Genomic DNA, 23,681 nt, shown 5'->3' on the forward strand with positions numbered 1-23,681 from the left:
AAATGTTATTCCTACTAAGTGGAAGTAGTTGTGTTTTTTTTAATATTATACCCAATTAGGGATACAAAAATCTTTATAGAAAAACAATTCGCGATCGCAACGCTCGAGTACGCCGTCTAGCGGGAGCCTGTAAATATCGGACATTAATTTATCACGTTTTCATTTAGTTCCATCAAAGTCATTGACTGAATCAGACGCCATTTTTTAGCAGCAAATAAGAAACAAAATTTCCCTAAGGAGAAGGCCGAAGAACTTGAAAAAAATCTCCAGAATATTAGTAAATCTTTCAGGAACAGAACACGCCAAACATTTGAAGAAAAATTCCTCAATAATTTTTAATTTCTATTATCAACAAACTTGCAACTGATGACTTCCGATTTCGGATACTGTTACAGATGTGTGTATTAAGGTAAAATGCATTTCTTCTGTCTTCAATTCATTACGAATTAAAGTGAAGTCAACATTGCTTTCGTCATTCCAGTGAATAAATATGAATTCAGAACATACAGAATTGTAATAGTTATAGCATATTCTTCTTCGTTATAGAATAGTATATATTTCTGTATCCATATAATTCGGAAAACAACAATAAAAAATTATCCAAGTTACTTGAAATAGTGCCATTTGTGCTGATTCTTAATTAATTTAAATCGTTTTCTTGGTAAGTTTTTTTTAATTTTGAAAGAATAAGTTCAACTAGAATTCAGCTATTCTGTTTTTAGCTACATATTCAAAATCATATCAATTATAAAATTTTGCTGTGTAGTATGTTATCTAAAAGTAATGAAGGTATAAACTATGTATCTATTATTTGAGAATAAAGTTTTCAAACAAGGAACTTATCATTTTGGAATTCTCCGGGAATCATAAATCAGGTAAGTGCAATGATTTTTACAATAAAAAATTTGCTTGTAAATATTTTTTTTTCATTTGATGATGGTTCTCTACAGAATGGTTTTTTACGTCTGATTAAGAACTATAAGAATAATAAAAAAAGAAACAATATGAAAGTTTTTATTTCAATGTAAAGAATTCTTAAAATCGTTTTTTTGTCCTAAGAATTCTTTATTTTCTGTTTTTTAGTTTATAATTTTTTGATAAAAATTGTTCTCAAAATACTTTTGAAAAATTAAATGGTATAACATTATGTGCTTATGTATACTTCTTGTATATTCCAATGTTTGAAATAATATGATTCAGAAAAGTATGGAATAAAAATTCGGTACTTACGATGTATTAACGCCACCGCCGCTACAGATTTGGTGGTTTTTAAGTGCCGCCAATCTAAACTTAAAATTTTTGCGACAGTTCATAAAATAAAACACTTTATTTGAAATCAAAATAGTTAATTGGATTTCGGTGGAAAATGAGCCGATATAGAGTTTAGCATAGATTCAAAACAATCATATCGCCATATGAACTCTGATGAATAAGATTCCAAATGAAATAACATTTCCAAAACGTACGTTTGCCAAGATAAAGTTTTATGTTGTGGGAATTGGTACATTTTCGTTTTTTCGGTAAAATATTTCCCTCCTGAAAAAATAAAATTGCATCTTGTTTTGTTTTTGGCAAATCCCAAAGACGAATATTCGTAGCACTAAAAATGGCGACAAAAAAGAATTGTTTTTTTTTGTTTTTGTTTTTGTTTCGTCAGCATTCTTTATTTTACGTTTCTTAGTTTCTAAATAATGATTTTTATTGAAACTTGAAATTTTTTGATAAAAATTGTTGTCAAAAAACGTTGTTTACAAAATTAAATTTCATAAAATTATGAGGCTTATGTATACTTTTTGTTCATTTTAATTTTTGAACTAATATGATTCTTAAAACTATAGAATGTAAAGTTTAAATGGGCCTTTCATGTTATATCATTAAATTTAGTAATACTATTTCTCGGGCATTAGGTTTTAACTCTTATAAGAATATACATATTTTTTTCTGTTAATGTACAAATATTTTTCCGATGTGTTTTGGATATTCCTTCTCTAATAAAAAGAGATACCATTTTGTTTTCGGTTGTACAAGAAAGAAGATCAAGCATTTTTCTTTTTTAAATTTAATAAGCCACATTAAAGAAGGAACGTTGCAATGCTACACGCTACATTAACGACGTCTCCAGAGTAACTGAATGACGGTTCATATGGAAATCGCAGGTAAGCGTCTCATACAACAACGCCCCCTATAGTTCGTTGCGATCGCGAATACCTTTACGACTTTCATTAGTTTTATGCTGATGATAACCAAAACAATCTGGAAATGAATGAGGAAAAACTGGATCCTACCACGTGATTTTTCAGCCAATAAAAATACTCCGACAATAAAAATCTTTTCACCTGACATGTAATTCGCGATCGCAACGAACTATAGGGGGCTTTGTTGTATGAGACTAATACCTGCGATTTCTATATGAACAGTCATTCAGTTACTCTAGAGACGTCGTTAATGTAGCACGTAGCATTGCAACGTTCCTTCTTTATTGTGGCCAATTAAGTTTAAAAAAGAAAAATGCTTGATATTCTTTCTTATGCAAACGAAAACAAAATGGTATCTCTTTTTATTAGAGAAGGAATATCCAAAACACATCGGAAAAATATTTGTACATTAACAGAAAAAAATATGTATATTCTTATAAGAGTTAAGACCTAATGCCCGAGAAATAGTTGTACTAAATTTAATGATATAACATGAAAGGCCTATTTAAACTTTACATTCCATAGTTTTAAGAATCATATTACTTCAAAAATTAAAATGAACAAAAAGTATACATAAGCCTCATAATTTTATGAAATTTAATTTTGTAAACAAAGTTTTTTGACAACAATTTTTATCAAAAAATTTCAAGTTTCAATAAAAATCATCATTTAGAAACTAAGAAACGTAAAATAAAGAATGCTGACGAAACAGAAACAAAAAATCAATTCTTTTTTGTCGTCATTTTTAGTGCTACGAAAATTCGTCTTTGGGATTTGCCAAAAACAAAACAAGATGCAATTTTATTTTTTCAGGAGGGAAATTTTTTACCGAAAAAACGAAAATGTACCAATTCCGACAACATGAAACTTTATCTTGGTAAACGTACGTTTTGGAAATGTTGTTTCATTTGGAATCTTATTTATCAGAGTTCATATGGCGATATGATTGTTTTGAATCTATGCTAAACTCTATATCGGCTCATTTTCCACCGAAATCCGATTGACTATTTTGATTTTAAATAAAGTGTTTTATTTTAAGGAATTGTCGCAAAAATTTTAAGTGTAGATTGGCGGCACTTAAAAACCGCCAAATCTGTAGCGGCGGTGGCGTTAATACGTAAGTACCGAATTTTTATTCCATACTTTTCTGAATCATATTACTTCAAACATTGGAATATACATAAACACATAAAGTTATACCATTTAATTTTTCAAAAAAAGTATTTTGAGAAAATTTTTTATCAAAAAATTATAAACTAAAAAACGGAAAATAAAGAATTCTTAGGATAAAAAAACGATTTTAAGAATTCTTTACATTGAAATAAAAACTTTCATATTGTTTCTTTTTTTATTATTCTTATAGTTCTTAATCAGACGTAAGAAACCATTCTGTAGAGAACCATCATCAAATGAAAAAAAATATTTACAAGCAAATTTTTTATTGTAAAAATCATTGCACTTACCTGATTTATAATTCCCGGAGAATTCCAAAATGATAAGTTCCTTGTTTGAAAACTTTATTCTCAAATAATAGATACATAGTTTATCCCTTCATTACTTTTAGATAACATACTACACAGCAAAATTTTATAATTGATATGAATTTGAATATGTAGCTAAAAACAGAATAGCTGAATTCTAGTTGAACTTATTCTTTCAAAACTAAAAAATACTTACCAAGAAAACGATTAAAATTAATTAAGAATCAGCACAAATGGCACTATTTCAAGTGACTTGGATAATTTTTTATTGTTGTTTTCCGAATTATATGGATACAGAAATATATACTAGTCCATAACGAAGAAGAATATGCTATAACTATTACAATTCTGTATGTTCTGAATTCATATTTATTCACTGGAATGGCGAAAGTAATGCTGACTTCACTTTAATTCGTAATGAATTGAAGACAGAAGAAATGCATTTTACCTTTATACACACATCTGTAACAGTATCCGAAATCGGAAGTCATCAGTTGCAAGTTTGTTGATAATAGAAATTAAAAATTATTGAGGAATTTTTCTTCAAATGTTTGGCGTGTTCTGTTCCTGAAAGATTTACTAATATTCTGGAGAATTTTTTTCAAGTTCTTCGGCCTTTTCCTTAGGGAAATTTTGTTTCTTATTTGCTGCTGAAAAATGGCGTCTTATTCAGTCAATGATTTTGATGGAACTAAATGAAAACGTGATAAATTAATGTCTGATATTTACAGGCTCCCGCTAGACGGCGTACTCGAGCGTTGCGATCGCGAATACTAATTTGAAATAATGGAATCAAAACAAAAGACAATCTCAAAAATATTTTTTTTTTTTTAATTCAATTTTACTTTGTATGTCTTTTTTTCTCTTCATTTTCATGCATTGTCATCCAATTCTGAACTATGTGCCAAATTTGAAGTTTGTAGCTGGTCGGGAAGTTAGTTTAAAATCGATTACAAAATTCCACCCGGACAGACATACACGAAGGCAAGTTTATATAAACGTGGTAAAATATAATAAAATGAGCTTAATCTCTCTCTCACTCTTTCTTTTTAATGAACTTTTTTATTGCTGACCAGACTCTGCTCTTTTTTTAAGTTGCTTACAAAATTAATATTACTGGAAATTATATATATTTTTTAAAAAGTTTTTTTTATTTAATTATTTATTATTTTTATCGTTTTCGTTAAAAAGATAATGTTTAACCACGAAATAATGCAGACACACGTGCAATTTTTTTTCCACATAAAAATAAATGGAAAATATTATTGGCTTACGAAATTGCTAATTATTGACTAACGAAGTCTAATTGAACTTATATTTTAATGTAAAAAATAAGTTAAATTGCAGTGATGGGAGATGCTTCCTTTCTATGTTTTTTATAAAGTAATTCATTAAGGTTAATAGTCATATATGTAGTATCTTAATTCGGGGGTTTGCGATTTTTTTACTTTTGTGTGTGACCTTTTAAGATCTATTGCAGATTTAATTTTTTGCAATTTTTCTCTTCGTCTATGATTGATGGAGAAATAAAATAATTTTTAGATGTCTTATGAAAATGTTTTCCATGAAATGATATAGTTCAAAAATTTAAAGAACTACTAGTTTTCTTACAAAGAATGCAACATTTTTCTCTGAAAGAAGTAAATTTTTAAAGGCTCGAAATTTTAATTGTTTTTCATAAAAATCAACTGCAATGCTGTAAGTAAAATAATATAGTAATAAAATAACAAAGTAATAAAGTAATTTATAACTTCTTATACTTATTGAGAAAGCGGAGCAATAAACATGATTTAAAAACGTAAACTATTATTTCTGAAAATTTGTTTTGATTTTTGTCTTTATTTTACCAGTTACATATGTTTATTATTTTTGCAAAGCAAATGATTGTGTGCTACATTCCCAAATCAAATTTATTTAAGAAATGAATTATGAAAATGATAATAATATTCCATCAGGTTTCTGCTTCAAAGTTTTTCTTATAACACAATAAGACTTTTTCCTTTGAAAATTTGTTTTATATTTTCTGAATGAGGTAATCTGAATGTTAGGCAAGATGATCAAAATTCACATTACTCAAGCTAATATATTTTTATATCGTGGGAAAAAGCTACATTCCTTATGAAGTTATGAATCAATCTCTTTCGTGTTAAATGGATAGATTTCCAGGAATTCGGATTTTCACAGCAAATAAATAAATAAATAAAAATGAACTTTTGATTAAAAAAATATGTTGACTGCTATTATATTTTCGTGGAAAAAAATATAAAAATATTGCTTAAATTAAATTATTACAGCATTAATTGGTAGTTTGGTTTTATTTTTCAAATAGAAATCGGAATTCTAGAAAAAAGAGCCGTTTTAATTTTATTTATTCGAGGTAATACATGCTTTTTGTAATTTTTTTTATTGTTGATAAAAATAGACAAATCGTAAATATCTTGTATAATTTTTTAAAACTAATATTTTTTTTCTTTTCGAATTTAATTGTTTTTAGTCATTTTCAAGGAACTAGGAGGCTCCGCCCCCTGTTCGTTAACGCTCTCCAACCCCCGAGAATTGCTACGCAATCCTATGTGGTTCAAGCTGTGAACCATGGCTCGCTGCGCTCGCTCTCCAATGAACACAATGTGCTAGCACAAAGACATAGTATATTATCATCAAAGACATAGTATTTTATCATCAAAGACATAGTATTTTATCATCAAAGACATAGTATTTTATCATCAAAGACATAGTATTTTATCATCAAAGACATAGTATTTTATCATCAAAGACATAGTATTTTATCATCAAAGACATAGTATTGTACTTATGTAGAAGAATTCTATCAATGTTCTTATTGGCTTTTAAAAAAGTATATTAGCTATTTAGATTGTAAATGGTGAAAAAATAAAAACATTAGCTAAATAAGAAACATATTAGCAAAATAAATTATCAAATATTGCAGTTACTCACCTAAATTCAACTAAATGTGTATAATAAATTAGTTAATGCTAGAAATTCTGAAAGTTTTAGAAATTTTTTTTTTGTTATTTAAAAATATAAACTTTAAACCCTAACTTTTCCTTGTGAGATAATAACCCTTAAAAAATCTTTCATTTTCAAGAACACAAAAATTTGTTTTATCGCCAAATGAAATATATTTTGGTGATCAGCATTATTGAAATCAATTTCTATATTAATTAACATTTGTGATAAAATACATAACATTTTAGAACAAAATAAGGATGTTTTACATACAATAATTTAAATTGCATGGCTGTTAGAATTACCCAAGAAATACCACGTGGAGGTCGCCATGCTGCATTTCTAATCGGGGAGTTTTGATTTTGGCAGTTCCCCTTGCCTACTGCCAATAGAAGTTTCAATTAAATTTTTTCCAAAAAACATTTTTTTCTGCAAAGCTCTAAGAAATTAACACTAAGCATTTAGAATTTCTTTGAAAACACAATTATAGATTTGGCATCTTGGAGCAATTACTGAAAGGCTGTCAAATGACTTAACTCTTGACAGGCCAACATAAAGTTGTCCATGACTAAAAACTTGTGTTGTTGTAGGCAATACTAAACTGATTTTCTCAAAAGTCTGACCTTGTGACTTATTTATAGTCATGGAGAAGGCCAGCCTAATTAATTCCTAATTGAGTTTAAATTAAATATTATGTTTTTAGGGCATGAATCTGAATTGAACAACCTGATAATGCTCACTCAGGTTATTGTTTCCGTTTTTAAAAGCGCTATATGTTGAGCCAGTTTAAATTATATATTATCATGTTTTTAGGGCATGAATCTGAATTGAACAACCTGATAATGCTCACTCTGGTTATTGTTTCCGTTTTTAAAAGCGCTATATGTTGAGCCACCTCATGTGACATTTGCCATGTGACATTTTTAGCAGCAATCATTGGTCAATTTTCTAACGTTGCCATTCGGGGAGTTGTAATGAGGCTTTTTTTTGGTGCCGTGTAAGAGAAATATATATATAGATTTTTGATGACTAAGCGAGTTAATCTTAACATTATTCATATAATTTTGTCTGCAAATTTGAATCCCTCTTCCACTGTTAGCAAAAGTAGGTAAATCATAAGATCATAACCCCTAGTCTAAGCGTATCCTAGAGCGTTTTTTAATTTTTTTATTTTATTTTTAAATTATAGGAGATTATTAATGGTAAAATAAATTAATTTTTATACGTAAGCATTGCTGCTATCCCCTTATCAGCAAATTTTAAACCTTGCCATTGTCAGTAAGGAAGGATAGATAAACTGTAATTTTTTTTTTTAAATAAATTGTTTGCAAAGTTCAGAAATTTGTGCAATTTACTAGGTCTTTTTAATAATAAAACGAATTTAATGATTCACTTTATTTTCTTTTATTAATCATATTCCCTCTTCCTAGACCAAAATAATATACAAATTGCTAAAAAAAAAATTTTTTTTTGTGCATAATGCATAGGTAATACTTGAACTGTCTCAATCAGACGAAAAATTTTGTTGCTCTTGGGTCATGCATCATTGTGTAAGCTGTTTTTTATTTTATTGTATAAGTTGTTTTCCTTCTGGATAAAAGTTCGATTGCTAAAATAAAGAGGTAACATTGAAAAGTCTGTATTGGGGTAGGAAAATCTGTTAATAAAAAAATTAATAATTATTTTTTTCTCTGTACAGTTCGATGACGTCAAACAAGAAATCATTGAAAAGACTATGTGGGGCACTTTAAAAAATAAATTAAGTGTTCTGCTTTTCTTTATTGACCAGCGACTTTCTATCATGTGATTTTAGTGTCCAAGACAGCGTTTTACAGATTATTGTTTGTTTTTTTCTTAAATACATTGAACACGCTTTCAGAGTAAGATTGTCGCGTAAGGAAATATGTTTTGAAAGCAATAACTGGGTAAAAATAAAAAATGAATAAATAAATAAAAAAGCTTCTGCAATATTTCAAAGCAGTGGTGAGCAAAGGTGTAAGGATAGGCGGTCTGAATTCCTCGGTTCGATACTATTTAAAAGAGGAGTAAAACGCACTAAAGAGGACAAACAAAAAATTAAATAAAAGTTGAAAATCTATGCTATAAATATATCTTTATTGTAGATATATTTGTTTTTATACAAAAGCAAGCTATTATTCCAAACTAAGTATAGTCAAAAATGTAAAAAAAAAAAATTAAAAAAAATTATATTAATGACTAAAATTGTTTAAAAATCGAACGTTATTCTTGATAAAATATTTTGCTTGAACCAAATGTTTACCAGTTAAAAAAAAAAAAATTCTATTTCATCATCAAAATAAAAGTAGTCAGTAGTTTTTCGAATTTTAGAGTCCTTGGTTGTCGTTTCGGTGCCCTTTTTGTGTGTTAGGAGCTGTTAGTTGACCCGCTTTTACCTCTCTGGCACGCCAATGTTTCAAAGTTTTGTATAGTTTTTAGACGAGGAGTAATTACAATATGTGTTTATGGGACAAATTTCGTGTAAGCCGAAAATGTAATGAAATTATCTATCCACTATCTAAATTATATTGCTAATTTTATTAATGATTTTCTGAAGCATTTAAGTTTCTAAAAACGATTCATGTACCTTATATTTCGACTAAATGATTAAACCTAATCTAAATAAGAAATATTTTTTTTACATTAGCTATAGCATAAAAAACTAATGAAACTTTTTTTTAGCTATTGATAGTAATAATCAGTCTACGAATTTGATATTCCTTCTAGCTGGAAATAACAGCATTTTGCTAGGCAAATATTTTCACAATTTTTATCGCTTGAAAGAATTTTAATTGCAGTTCAATAATGATTGGTTCAATAATCAAAACATCCATTTGTACAGCCTTCGAAAGTAATTCTTTGACGATTACGCTAAAAGAACGTAACCTAGTGCACGATCCAAGGGCTCAATCCCTCTATTTGATTAAGTAATGGCAATCGCGTTTGGATTGATCATGCAATCAATGGTAATAATGAGAAGGCATAATATGTGACCGAAACAATGGCAGATTACATGAAAGAGGTTCTTCTTCTTTCAGACAATGGTAATTAAGTATCATTGCCGCGCTGGCCTCCTGAAACAGATTTCAGAAGATCTGCACCTGCCTTTCTCTTTTTCGAATATCGATTTGTTGGATTTTATTCCTTGGATTATGATAATGATGAAATAAAATCTAAATGCACAAGCACCAATCATAAAACTTTTTTCTTTTTAAATGAAATTTTCAAAAAAGAGGAAGCTGCAGTTCTGACTGAAATTTTTGAATATTTTGCAATGGAATTTAAATTCTACACTTCACGGACTATTCTGATTTGCATTAATTCTTCGGTTATCTATTAGTAAGAGTTTTTCCCTGGAGTTTAAGATAGATTGAGTAAAATAAAATAAAGCCAAAAAAAAATAATAATGATGATAAAATTGTTAGAAAAATGAGAGACGCAATTCGCATAACATGTTAATTAGATATTTGGGACGATATCGATGTGTAAGTTTTTAGCCCTTATTTTGTCGGATAATGAAGTGAAATAAAAACATTTAGAGTTAAAAATGTTAATCCAAAACATGTCACTTCTGATTTGAATAAATCCTTCCAAAATGCATTAGAATAATCAGAGCTCATTCTAGGCAGAAAAAAGGGCATTATTGTTCTAAAAAGGCAATAATTTCTTTCTATGGACTTTACACATTCTATTAAAAAAATTGTCTTTTTTTTTTACTTTACTAAAAGTACCAAAGCAATCATATTAATTACTAATTTTTATTAATAAATTAACATATATATATTGAGTTAACTAGCTTAGTAACTTATTTAAAATGCATGCATATATTAATAAAATAATAAATGTATGTTTTTAAGTGTCTGTAGTTATGATTTAATGATAGTGAAGTAACTGCAAATTTTCAAAGACAAGTGCAACAAAGGGGTGTGATGGCTATTTTTCCTTTCCCATATAAATCTATGTATTGACAGCAATGACAAACTAAATAAAAAGATTTGAAAATAAAGAAGGGTTGAGGAAAGAAAAGGCAAAAAGGGTACTTTTACATCAGGGTACTAATTTACTTCAGGGGCAACAGGATGGATTCTTTTGACTAAAAGGGCAGCAGAGTGCTGCGCCCTGTTTACCCTGCCTAGAATGAGCTCTGGAATAATGCAATCAATTTCTTGAAAATGCGGAAAACTGTTACTAAGTTTGTATGTTTGGCTAATTTTACGGAATTCAAACGTATTGAATCAAACTTTTTGAATTTATTTTATTTTTATTGTAAATTTTTTTTATCGTATTGCAAACTCGCAGTTTTGCATCACTGCTAATTAACTTTCGATTTTTGCACTTCTCCAATTTAAATGTAGAACTTATATACCTTGCTTATGATTGCAATTATGTACACTGACTAACAGCGGTGGGGAAAAAATGGTTGATTATTGATATTTTTTTAGTATGCTTTCATTTGTAAAATAGTTCATCAACATATAACTTGTTTTGTATCATGGAGACATTTTAAAAAACTCTTTGAAAGTTTTATATTTTTCTTAATTATCCTAAAATTTGAAATATTAAATTTTATTCAAATGTGAAAATTTTTAATTACTAAGAGTTCGCGCAAAAAAGACGTTTATAAGAAATTTCAGTAACATACATTTAATTTTTTTTAATTAATGTCGTATACAGTTATGTTATTTAGCATTATTTTATATGATTAATAATTTAAATAGTTTTTAAAATCTTTTAAAAAAAATTACGAGAACTAAATATACTGTTTTTTTACAATATTTCTATATTCTCTTCAATGACAGCATAACTTCACAAAAATTATTAGTAATAATACTTTTTTTAGTGCGCTTGCATTTTAGGAAATATTAATAATAAAAAAGGTAGACTTGCTTTAGTCAAGCATTTATTTATTTAAATGGTGCGGTAACCTCTAAAGAATACGTGTTTAAATAATTATTTTCAAACGATTTGGTAGCGTATTAAAAAAAAGAATATATGCTTGTTTTAATAATTACTTCTCGTAAATAGCGTTTGATGCACACGAAAAAAAATCCTAAACAATAAATTATAACCCTTTTTCTATCTCATCCCTATTGCCCTTCAGCATTTACGAACGTGACTAATTAAGATGGACAGCTCCAAATCTAGTTCTTTAGCTTCTCACACAGTACAGATCTATGTATAAAAACCTTAAGTTTTCTTCTTTTTTTTTTTTTTTTTTTCAAATTAAAAAACAAAATTGTCGGAATTCTGAAAAGAGTTGTCTTGTATATCTCCAGGGGTTCGTTGACAGTGCAGAAACAGGTGGCTAGTCGTCCTGATCACGTACATTTCCCATGAATGAGTTCATTACTGTTTTAGCTTCAGTTTTTTTCGTTGGTTTTCTTATTTCTGTTTAATTATTCAATCACTTGTAGATTAAACAGATGTAACTGAAGCTACGGCGCTCATCTTTAATCATTCTTAATTTGATATTTGTGTGTGCTTGTGTTTCGACTTAGGGCTGATGTTCTTTTTTTTTACCTTGCTGGTTTCAAACCGGTTTCGTTTTTATTTAAACTCGCTCATGATATTAAATAAATATCTGCCCACTGGCGGTATTCGTTTCATTGAAAATGAAGGGGTAAGGCCGGCGACCTTTTGCAGAAGAAGTTTAATTTCTTCGAAATTATATTTCTTAGTGGTATCGGTCAAGTGTATTAAAGCTTATTTTCATAATCGATTTCAAATTGTCTGTTTTTTGCGTTTTATTATTTGACTAGATGAATTAGCTATTTTCTTATATAATAAGCGTCTTATCAGTTTTATAATAAAAAATCCCATAATTTTCTTTCCTTTTAATAAACCCTTATATATATATATTATTTTAATAATGTGCATAAATTATTTATTTTGAATATTATTATCATCTTTTAAATTTTGACGCTCTAATCACTTAAAAAAGAATTTTTTGACATTGTTATATTATATTTATGAATAAATTATCGAAGCCATATTTTCATTCTTGTTCAACTTCAGAACTACTTCAAACATGTGAAGTTAAATTGAAATTTTTTTTAAATTTCTTTTGACAGAAATTATATCAATATCAATATTCTATCGTTCCATGGTCGATATTCTATTAAATTGGTTAAATAGTACTCTCTGCATTTTTTCCCATTATTGTTGTATGAAGTATTATACACTGATTATCATAAATTAAGGAAAAATCACAAAAATAGCGATAACTCTTTCAAAAGTAAGCCAAACCGTGCAAAATTTGCATATGTTGTCCACTAAGAGTAGCTGAGTAAAATTGCAATATGCAAATTAGTGGCGCTGCACTCGGCTTACGTCATCTGCCTGGAGCATAAAGGTCCAAGTTTGAGAGAAAGCACACAAATTTTACTGTGATTGCGACATTGAAAATCTGAGATAGCCAATTCGTAATAATGACCTCTAGGCATCATTTGCCTGAAGAACTACGATGGAGAGCCATCGGGAGACTAGAGGCAGGGCAGAGTCAATCAGAAGTGGCCAGATGGCTAAATGTGAGTCCATCTGTGGTTCATAGACTTTGGAGGCAATTTCAAACCACAGATTCGGCATCTAGGAGGTTCAGTCAAGGACGGCCAACTGTTACGACCAGTGCCGATGACCGATATTTGACATTAAGTGCACGCAGGAATAGAACCGCTACTCCGACACATCTTAGATCCTCTCTTGCTGCAGCCACCGGAAGGTTGGTGTCAACGTCAACTGTGCGCAGAAGGCTCCACGAAGGTGGTCTGTATGCGAGACGACCAGCCATTTGCGTGCCGCTCACATCACGCCATAGGAGAGACCGTTTGCAGTGGGCCCGACAACATGTCCACTGGACGTCAGATCAATGGAGGCCTGTTCTCTTTACGGATGAGTCCAGGTTTAGTCTAGAAAGTGACAGTAGACGTTATTTGATATGGAGAGAACCTGGGACCCGTTATCATCCATCAAACATCCGTGAAAGAGATGCATACGGAAGAGGCAGTGTCTGTGTTTGGGGAGGCATATCCTTAGGAGGGCGCACATACCTCCATGTCTTTCCAAGGGGAACCGTGAATGCTCAGGTTTATCGAGACAACATCCTTGATGCTTATGTGCGCCCATATGCCGGGGCAATTGGTGATTGCTTCCTGTTACAGGACGATAATGCAAGACCACACAGAGCTCGCATTGTTGATGATTATCTTCAACAGGAAACAATTACTCGCATGGAGTGGCCAGCTCGATCCCCGGACTTGAATCCTATCGAGCACGTTTGGGATGCTCTAGGGAGGCGTGTATCTGCCATCAATCCGCCCCCTCAGACCCTTGCCACGCTTGCAACTGCTTTACAAGAGCAATGGCTCTCACTTCCTATTGAACTGATAGACCGCATAATTGAAAGCATCACACATCGCTGTTTGTGCTGTATTGCTTCTAGAGGCAATCATATTCCATATTAAAGGTACTTTTTCTATTGCAAACCGATACTTCCAATTTGTTTATTTTATACATGTGCTAATTTCTATACTACTATTAATGTCTGATAATTTCTTTTTATGTTGTTTAATACCTTACTATGTGTTGTATATTGTGGGTAAGTTTCATAAAATTCCATGTGTAATTTCTTGAGTTATCGCGATTTTTGTGAATTTTCCTTAATTTATGATAACCAGTGTATATTCTTTAAGCATTCACATTATTTTAGAAAGAGATAAACTTTCAAATATGGTTGAGAGTTAACTGAGAAGTACCTTACGTATTGTTAAATATGTAAGTTTAAATATATATTTTTAATTTCTTTCTAACTCATCTTTACTCTGATAGCAGTTGTACCACCACTTTTGTCACACTATCCCGCTCAGAATCTGTAAAATCTGCATTTCTTGGTTCTTGATGAAAACTTATCCAGTAGCATTCACATTTTTTTTTCTTCCTTTTTTAGCAAAATCAGCTGTAAATCAAAATCATCCTATATTTGGGTTTGTTGGGATTTGTATGTTTGTTGGGACATATATTTGGGATTGTTTGCAAATACAAAGTACATACTTTTTTGCACCAATATTTGTCGTTTGCCTTACTGGTACCACTGACTAAAAAATCTTATAGTCTTCTATATTGTTATTAAAAGACATTGATTGCTTGCATCCTTTCATTCGTTATTTTATTTTTATTTTTAGTTTACAGCTTCATAAGTTGAGGAACAAATGATTTTGATTTTGAAATTTGGAGAGAATAAATTATCTCATTTCTTAAACAACAAAACGCTGTAAATGTTGCCTTCTTATGCTTTGTTAATAGTTGTTTTCTTAAATCATTGGTTATTTCTAGAACACCTAGAAAGCACCAAGAGCTTACTCTAAGAAAACATATCAAGGCTTCCATGAACTTTTGATTTAATGTGTACAAATTTCAGTTGATATATCGTTTGACGCTAATGATAGATCGGTTTGGATAATTAAAAACGAAGATTTGAGGGTAAACGATATTCTCTGATTCTTGTAATTGAATTGTAACTAGAAAACTTGTCTTCAGAAAAAGTCGTCTGATTTATTAAACTAAGTTGATGGAGTGAGAGAATATAGCTTAAATTCTCGTTTGAAACCGACTTGAAATGATACAACCAACTATATCATCAGCTGAAAATGGGAAACGCCCTTAACCTCAACTGAATTTTCGAGAGCACTTGCCTTTTCATATGTCTTCACATTTCTCATCATCTCATTCTCCTTTGTCATTTCGATTTTACCATTCTGCATTCCTCCCATGAATTGTTTTTTGGGTCGCATCGGTCATTCCTTCTGGCCCTAGGGCATATTATATTATATATGGGATATCGTATTTGTTTTGTGCTCGACCGGTGGGTGTGGTTCCTTTTTGGGTTCTTAGATGCAAGAGATCTTAAATGAACTCTTCTCTAAATGGTTTTTTTTATTGTCTTGATTTTTTAGGAATCTTTAAGAGTGTATTTGGTTTCTGTTGAAATTCGAAGCATTGTGTCTTGTAGTTGTTAGAATACTTACCGTTCTTTATCTTGAAATATTTATCCTGAAACTGATTCTTTCAGTTCATCTCTTAGAAATGTTTATAATGAAATCGCTTAATCAGCTAATTTTTATAAAATCCCTTTCCATTCCTCGGTTGCCGAGAAAGTTTTTTTCCCTCGTGGTTGCTAAGCAACCGGCTTATTCGAGATTAAATTTTTCTTAGCTTTTCTTAGCACTAGAAAGACTGAAACTTAGTATATTGCCCAAACGCAGTCAAAATGACTGGATTGTAAAAGAATAAATAATGTCTAAAAAAATTTGTTTAAAATTAGTTTTTAATATTTTTTTATATTATTTACAATTATATAACAAGTTATTAGTAAATATTAAAAATTAAAAAAAATATATGTTGTACAAAATTCTAAGAAATTGTGTCATTATATACATCATTGTTTTTCTAATTGAAATTAAAAGCAGTCAAAATGACTTCCGTAGGCAATCGAGTGTTAACCATTGTAGTGTGTTCCTATTGGATAGAATTTATGTTTGCTGTTTCTATTTTTCTAAGTTAATGCGGAATAAAAAATTTTCTTTATAAATTAAAAATCAAATTACCAATATGAAAAGTAACATAACAACGAAAAATCTGCGAATTTTTTTATTTGATTATCTTGATTTTATGTCGCTTTTGTATGCCTTAAAATTTCAAGCTAGACTACTTACTTCTGTTGTTAGGATCGTGTGCTGCTGTTGTTATCTATGTTGTTAGTAGCAGGGTTCTGTTCAAGCCAAATTTACTACCGTTTAGCGGTACCTTCACAAATTCAACTTTAGGAAAAACGGTAGTTTCACAAAATACTTTTTCATAAAATTTTATTTTTGTGTCTCGTAAGAAACGATAAAATCCATATTTTTACCATTTTTTGTGTTGATTTTTTTAATATAATTTTTAATTTTTACAAATTATGTCTAAATTTTCACAAAATAGGTACCTTTCAGAAAAACCTAGGCAGACCCCTGAGTAGTCCAGGCTTGTCCAATGGAATATCATATGTGTCTGCAAATTTTTATGGAAAATGTGAATTTAGACTAGTATACGTTTGCGACAATTACAGATTTTTTTCCTTCATCTTTCTTACTGGGTTATGTTTTTGAAATGAAAAATCATGCTTTTTGAATAAATATTTTTACGCCAAAAATCAAAGATCAAAACAGAAACCTTTCGGTTACTTTCTCCGGTTTCTACTGTTTCAGTTACTTAAATCTATTGTTGGTGTGTATTGGTCATTGATTGTAGAGAAAAGTAAATTTAGTACATTTTTATTTAAAAAATTAAAAACCAATTTTATTGCTTCAAATCCTGATCTCTGCTTAGAATATTACCCCTAGAGAAATTTTATAAAATGTGGTATTATTTTATTGAAATATGCTTAAATTATATATCTAAGCTTCGTGTATGAAAATATTTTATTTAAGAAATAAAATGGTGCGTATATGGCTTAATTGGCAAAATGAATGGGCAAACCAGTCAGTTGAACATTAGTTTTTTTTTTAATGAAATTTGTTTTATTTTCACTTTACTTTTAGAACTTGCTACTTTTATTCATCATAAAAACATGTGATTAATCTCAAATGGAATAATGATACATATTCAGAAATTCGAATTTGTCTCTAACCTTTTCAAGTTAAGAAATCAGAGTAGTTTAAAAATTTATCATGTTTACTGCAGTTGAATTACTGATATTTTATAGATGTTAAGACCCTTGACAATAGCAGACAAATAAAATTAGTAAAAAGTGTACGTCACACTGCTAATAAAAAAAAATATTTAAATGGTGTGTTAGCACACCTTTGGTCGAAATGTGTTAAAAATATATTACAAAAATCTTAGAAATCATTTTGAAAAGCCATTTCATCTAATTCCCACAATTCTTTTTATTATCAATTTATACCCATAATGATTATTTTTTATTTTCCTATTTGATAGCTTTTATAATAAACTTCTAAAAACTAATTACTTTAACAGTTTTTAACAGAAGTAAGTTAGATTCAGTCCGTTGTAAATAAAACATTTTAAGTATAACTTTCACTAAAAGTATTAGCTGCACAAACAAGCGAAGAAATTCTTTTATCCAGAATGTTAGCTTTATTTACTTTTTTATTACAACTTTAATCCTTCATAAAAACACGATTAATTTCAAATGGAATAATTATAAATTTTCAAAGTCGAATTTGTCAATAATAATTTCAAGAGTAGTTTGAAAGTTTCGCAACAGAAAGTGTTCACTCCAATTGAATTCCTAATATTATATAGATGTCTTTAGAACACTTGACAATAAATAGCAGGAAAATAAAATTAGCGAAAAATACACGTCCCAGTGTTATAATATTCATTGAAATGGTTCGTATACGCACCTTAGGCTAAAATGTGTTAAATAAATATTGCAAAAATCTTAAAATTCATTTTGAAAAGCCTTTTTATCTAATTCTCACAATTCATTTTATTATCAATCGCAATTTTTTTTTATTTTCATGTTTGTTAACTTTATAAACTTTTAAACTCTGGTTATTTTTATAATTTTCGACGGAAGTAGCTGCTGTAAATTAAATATTAATACGTATAGCTTTCACAAAACGTAATAGTTGCGCAAATAAGCGAAGAAATTCTTTAATCCAGGATGTTAGCTTAAAGATTACTCACATTGCAGTTTTTTCCTTACTCAAACAGTCTATATTTCTTTAATCCGTGTTTATGATCTTTTGGTGGCGCATTTCGAACATAGAATGTTCGAGAACAAAAAAAAAGAAGAAAAAAACGAGAATACTTATGGTAATATTTACACCACTTGCTACAAGTATCGCCGCACCTACATCTCCAACTTTAAAAAATTCAGGGGTGTGTACTGATTTTTGGAAGACAGTTTTTTTTTTAAGTGTGTTCTAGACTCTTAGAGCACCCCAGTGAATTCGACTGAAGATTTCCGCCCTCCCTATGCGCTGTCTGTTTAAAGCTTTTTTTTACTGTAATTTGTGGGTGGAGAGTCCACGTTTGAAGTTCAAATTGTCTTTTATGGGACATGGCGGAGCGCCATCAAAAACAAGTCATGTCTGACCATGAGAAAATTTAAAATTCCTTCTTTGTTAATAGTCTTTCAAGGTCTCATCTTAAAAGAAGAGTTTTAAGTAATTTCAATTGCATTAATCCTTAACCCTTTGACGCATATGGGACAACAGTGTCCCTTATATATTTTTTTCTGACGCTCTAATTACAAGCAAAAATATATTTTGGTATTTTTTAAATGCATTAAACTGTCTAATAGTTACTAAAAAAATCTGTTTGTATTTGTATTAAAAAAAAAAAAAAACAAGTTTGAATTTTTTTTTTTTTTTTTTTTTTTTTTTTTTTTTTTAAATTCAAAAATTTATCAATAATTGATTTTGTAAATTAAGGAAATTTCCATGATGATTAATTGTTTCTCTTAGATCTAAATAACTGCAAATAAATGATAGTTGAAAAATTATTGTTTGAAAGTGAGCCGTGTTTGGAAGATTTTGCCTTCAACGCAGAAAAAGTCACCGGTATTTTATGCTCTATTTCATATTATTTAAATGGAAAATGTTAAAAAAAAAAAATTTTAAACTTATTTGGACCTAAATTAATACAAGATAAAGAAAGTATGTTAAGTAAAATTTTTGCATCAAAGGATTAACGGAATAATGCTGCCACATAAGCGGCACGGCACTTTTTCTTATTGTTTCCAATGCCGCATTTATAGCGGCATAAAATCATTTTATAATTTTTATATATTTTATGATAATTAATATTTTAATTATAATAAATTTTCACTAAAATAGAAATATTTTTTTATTTACTTGATATTAAAACAGTGTCTTTTCTGTTAAGTCAATGCAAAATTTTTCTGGAATTAATATTTGTAACGAACTATTAAAAAGTATGGCTTGCATGAACTGTTAAAAAATTATTGTTTTTAAAGTTGTGGAAAAAACGTAAAGGAAAACGTCTTTAGATTCAGTTTAGATTCATCAAACAAACTGAACTTTAGATTCAAATTACATTCATCTTTGAACTTTACAATTATCTTTAGATTCAAACAAACTGAACATGCCCTTTGTGAACTAAATAAATAACCATTTATTTATTATTTCCGTTCAATATTCTGTTGATATCCGTCCTGTTGATATTTGTTCAATATTCCGTTCAATATTCATTTACTATTTCCGTTCAATATTTATTCCTCTGTCATAAAAACAGAAGAATAAATGCGTTTCGATCAGTAACGTTATCGTCCCTGTAGTCCGTGGATCGAGATTCAGACAGAAAGTAAAGGTTTATTAACAAAAAGCAAACAAACACATACAAATTTAAAAAGAACGCCATCTGGCGGTATAAAAAGAAAAAGACTTCGTAGCTATCCTTCTCAGGGAATGACAACAATCTCCCCCTGCGAGAAGGATTTTACTTTTTAACACATATAACAATATACGCATAAAAAATATTAATTCTCTTAACATAAATTTCAAATTAAACTTATTTTTTCCAAAGAAAAAATTAACTTATCAGAAGTTACAGCTTTAGTTAAAAAATCAGAAATATTATCATTAGTATTCTTATACACAGTTTTTAAAATTTTATTTTCAATCATATCCCTTACAAAATGAAATTTAAGGTTTACATGATTGGTTTTGTTAGAAGATTTACCATTATTCAACCAGTCAATAGCTGCTTGGCTATCAGAAAACATAGTAACAGGAGCATCAATAAATTTTTTACAGTTCAGTTCATTTAACATATTTATTATCCAAGTAAGTTCTCGAGCTGTGTCAGCTGCAGCAAATAATTCAGCTTCACATGTTGAAAGTCCTACACATCTTTGTTTTCTACTTTTCCATGCTATAAGAGAATTACCTATCATAATTACACAACCTGAAAAAGATTTTCCTCCTTCTGCATTGCCCCAACTTGCATCCGCACTACAGCTTAAAAAACCAAATTCTTTACTATAAAACAAGACTCTATCTTTTGAACCGTTCAAATATTTCAAAACTCTCTTGGCCAAAACATAATGCCTTTTTTCAGGACGTTTATTAAATTGTGATAAATAACTAGTTACAAAAGCAATATCTGGTCGGGTTCTATTTGCTAAATATAAAAGTTCACCGACGATTTCCTGATAATCAGTTTGATCTACTAAATCATCAGTAGGATTAAAACATCTATCTTCACCTTTAGTTATGGGAATATTTGTTTTCTTGCAATTTTCCAAACCATATTTTTTCATTAAAGTTTCAATGTAATGAGTTTGAGATAGACCAATTCCGTTTTCTTTTTGTGAAATCTCAATGCCTAAAAATTTTGAATCATTAGTTGTTTCTTTTAATTCAAATGTTTGATTAAGTTTTGAAATAATTTCCTTGTATAATTTCGAATTATTAGAAAATATTGCCAAATCATCTACGTATACACAAATTGCGAAAAAGTCATTATCATTAATTTTAGTAAATACACAATTGTCAGATGCAAGTTGAGTGAGACCAATCTTTTTAAGTTCATTTTTTAACTTTATATGCCAATTTCTACCAGATTGAGGTAGACCATAAATACTTTTATTTAATTTACACACTTTATTTTTACCATATTTATCTTCAAAACCTGGAGGTATTTCCATATATACAGTTTCGTCAATATCACCATATAAATATGCAGTTTTAATATCAAAAAATTTAACAAATAAATCCAATTTTGCTGATAAAGCAATTAATAACCTGAATGATTCAATATTTACCACAGGTGAATATGATTCAGAATAATCAACATTTTTAATTTGATTAAACCCAGCTGCAACCAGTCGAGCTTTGTAAATTTTGTTATTATCGTCATTTTTAATTGTATACACCCATTTACTTTTTATTATTTTTTCCTTCTTAGGCCTCTCAATTAATTCAAAAACCTTATGTTTCTCCATCGAAAGAAGTTCACTTTCCATTGCGGTTTTCCATTCCGAATATTTATTACTATTTATCGCCTGGTCATAATTTTGAGGAACAGATGATCCTTTCAAGGCTAAGTTCGCGTTTGCGGATATTTTATTTTTAATTCTTTCAGAACGTCTTAATGCAGGAGTATTTTGATTATTTTCATTTTGTGAATAAGCACTTTCTTGAGAAGATTTATGAGAAAAAGAATGTTCACTGCTTGATTCAGTTGGAGGGGAGTTTTGGGTTTCAGTTTCGATCTGTGGTAGAGATATATTAAACTGGGTCAAATCCTCAATGTTCCATATGCTACATTCATTTTTGTTTGTTAGAAATTTACTTCCTCTTAATGATTCGTTAAATTTAACAGATCGCTCTTCAATTACAATATTTTTATCGACATCATATATTCTATAAGCGCGCCTTTCTCTAGAATAACCGACGAAAATCCCACGTTTTCCCGGAACATCAAATTTATTACGGAATTGTTTAGGTATAAGAAAATAAACGACGCATCCAAATACTTTTAAGTAGTTAAGTTTAGGTTCTTTTCCTGACCATATTTCAATCGGAAGATTCTGTTTATTTTTACGCGGTGTAAGATTAGAAATGTGAGTGCTAAAATTTATCGCTTCAGCCCAGAATTTTAATGGTAATTCACTTTCATATAATAATGTTCTAGCCCTTTCTACTAATACTCTTATGGCTCGCTCAGCACGTCCATTTGACGAAGGATTATACGGTACTGTTTTTTCATGTATGATCCCATATTTTTCTAGAAAACTATCAATCTCGTTATTGACAAATTCTAAACCGTTATCTGTTCTGAATCTTTTGATTTTCTTATTCATTAAATTTTCATACCTTTCTTTAAACATACAAAACATTTCAAATACTTCATTTTTATGTTTCAAAAAATAAGAAAAGTACATCCCAGAAAAATCATCCACTAGTACTAAAAAATATTTTGAATTTCCTAATGAATCACAATTTATAGGGCCTGCAAGGTCCGCATGAATTAACTCTAATACAGAATTACTTTGTGCAATATTAATTGATGGATGACTCTTATGAGTTACTTTACTTATATCACAAGATTCACAATGATAATTTTCAAAATCTTTAAAATTTATGCCAATAACATTTTGCATTTTAACCATGTATTGTGGATTTAAATGACATAGTCTTTTATGCCAAATATTATAAGTATCCAAATTGCTTACTTCATTACATTCTAACTCAGAATTATTTACATCTTTATAATCAAAAAATTTAGGTGAAATGTTACTACACGGTTCCATTAAAATTTCAAAACGATTGTTTACTTTTACAGCTTTTAAAACACTGCGATTATCATTAGTTAAAATCAAAATATTATTACCTTTAGATTCTATTTTATAACCTTTATCAATTAATTTAGATACTGAAATTAAATTGTTTCGTAAGTCTGGTACATATATTACATCGTATATTGTTAGATTTTTACTGCAATTATCAACTGTTGTTGTAGCTTTTACAATACCAATACCTTTCGAAATTAAATTTGACTTCTTACCTGCTAATTGTATTATTCCATTAACATGATTTAAGTTTTCAAAAAAGTTTAAATCTTTTACCATGTGTGAAGTAGCACCAGAATCCAAAATGAAAACAGTTTTGTTTTTACCGGTAGCACTAGAATTTACGCGATGTTGTTCTTGTTCAGCGGTAAGTGCGAAATTTTCACTAGAATGTTTATCTTGATTTTCAAATGCACAATGAGCGTTATTGTTTTTGATTTTGTTCATGCCCGATTTATAGTTCGAAAATGTTCTTTTTTCTTGAGATGTTTGGTTTTGATTTCCCTCGGTCTTGTTTCGGAAGTAGCAGTCTTTAGCTAGGTGATTCGTTTTATGGCAGATGAAACATTTCTTCCTGCTTCTATTTTCATATTTATATTTTACTCCGAATGCTTCTGCTCGTCTAGGAATATCATTTCTTAATCTTGATAAGATGTTTTCTTCTTCACGCAGTATTTCTAAAATTTCATCCATTTGTTTTTC

At 29.4% G+C, this 23,681-nt stretch overlaps 1 protein-coding gene across 2 annotated transcripts in view; it reads left to right on the plus strand.

Moving 5' to 3' along the window:
- The window catches only part of LOC107442777 (U3 small nucleolar ribonucleoprotein IMP3), a 64,063-nt gene that overhangs the window by 23,720 nt on the left and 16,662 nt on the right, over positions 1-23,681 (plus strand). The gene's annotated exons all lie outside the window — the stretch shown is intronic.

This window comes from Parasteatoda tepidariorum, chromosome 10 (assembly GCF_982258835.1).
Source record: "Parasteatoda tepidariorum strain Cologne lab strain chromosome 10, Ptep-v5.0, whole genome shotgun sequence".
In the NCBI taxonomy this organism is placed as follows: Eukaryota; Metazoa; Arthropoda; class Arachnida; order Araneae; family Theridiidae; genus Parasteatoda; species Parasteatoda tepidariorum.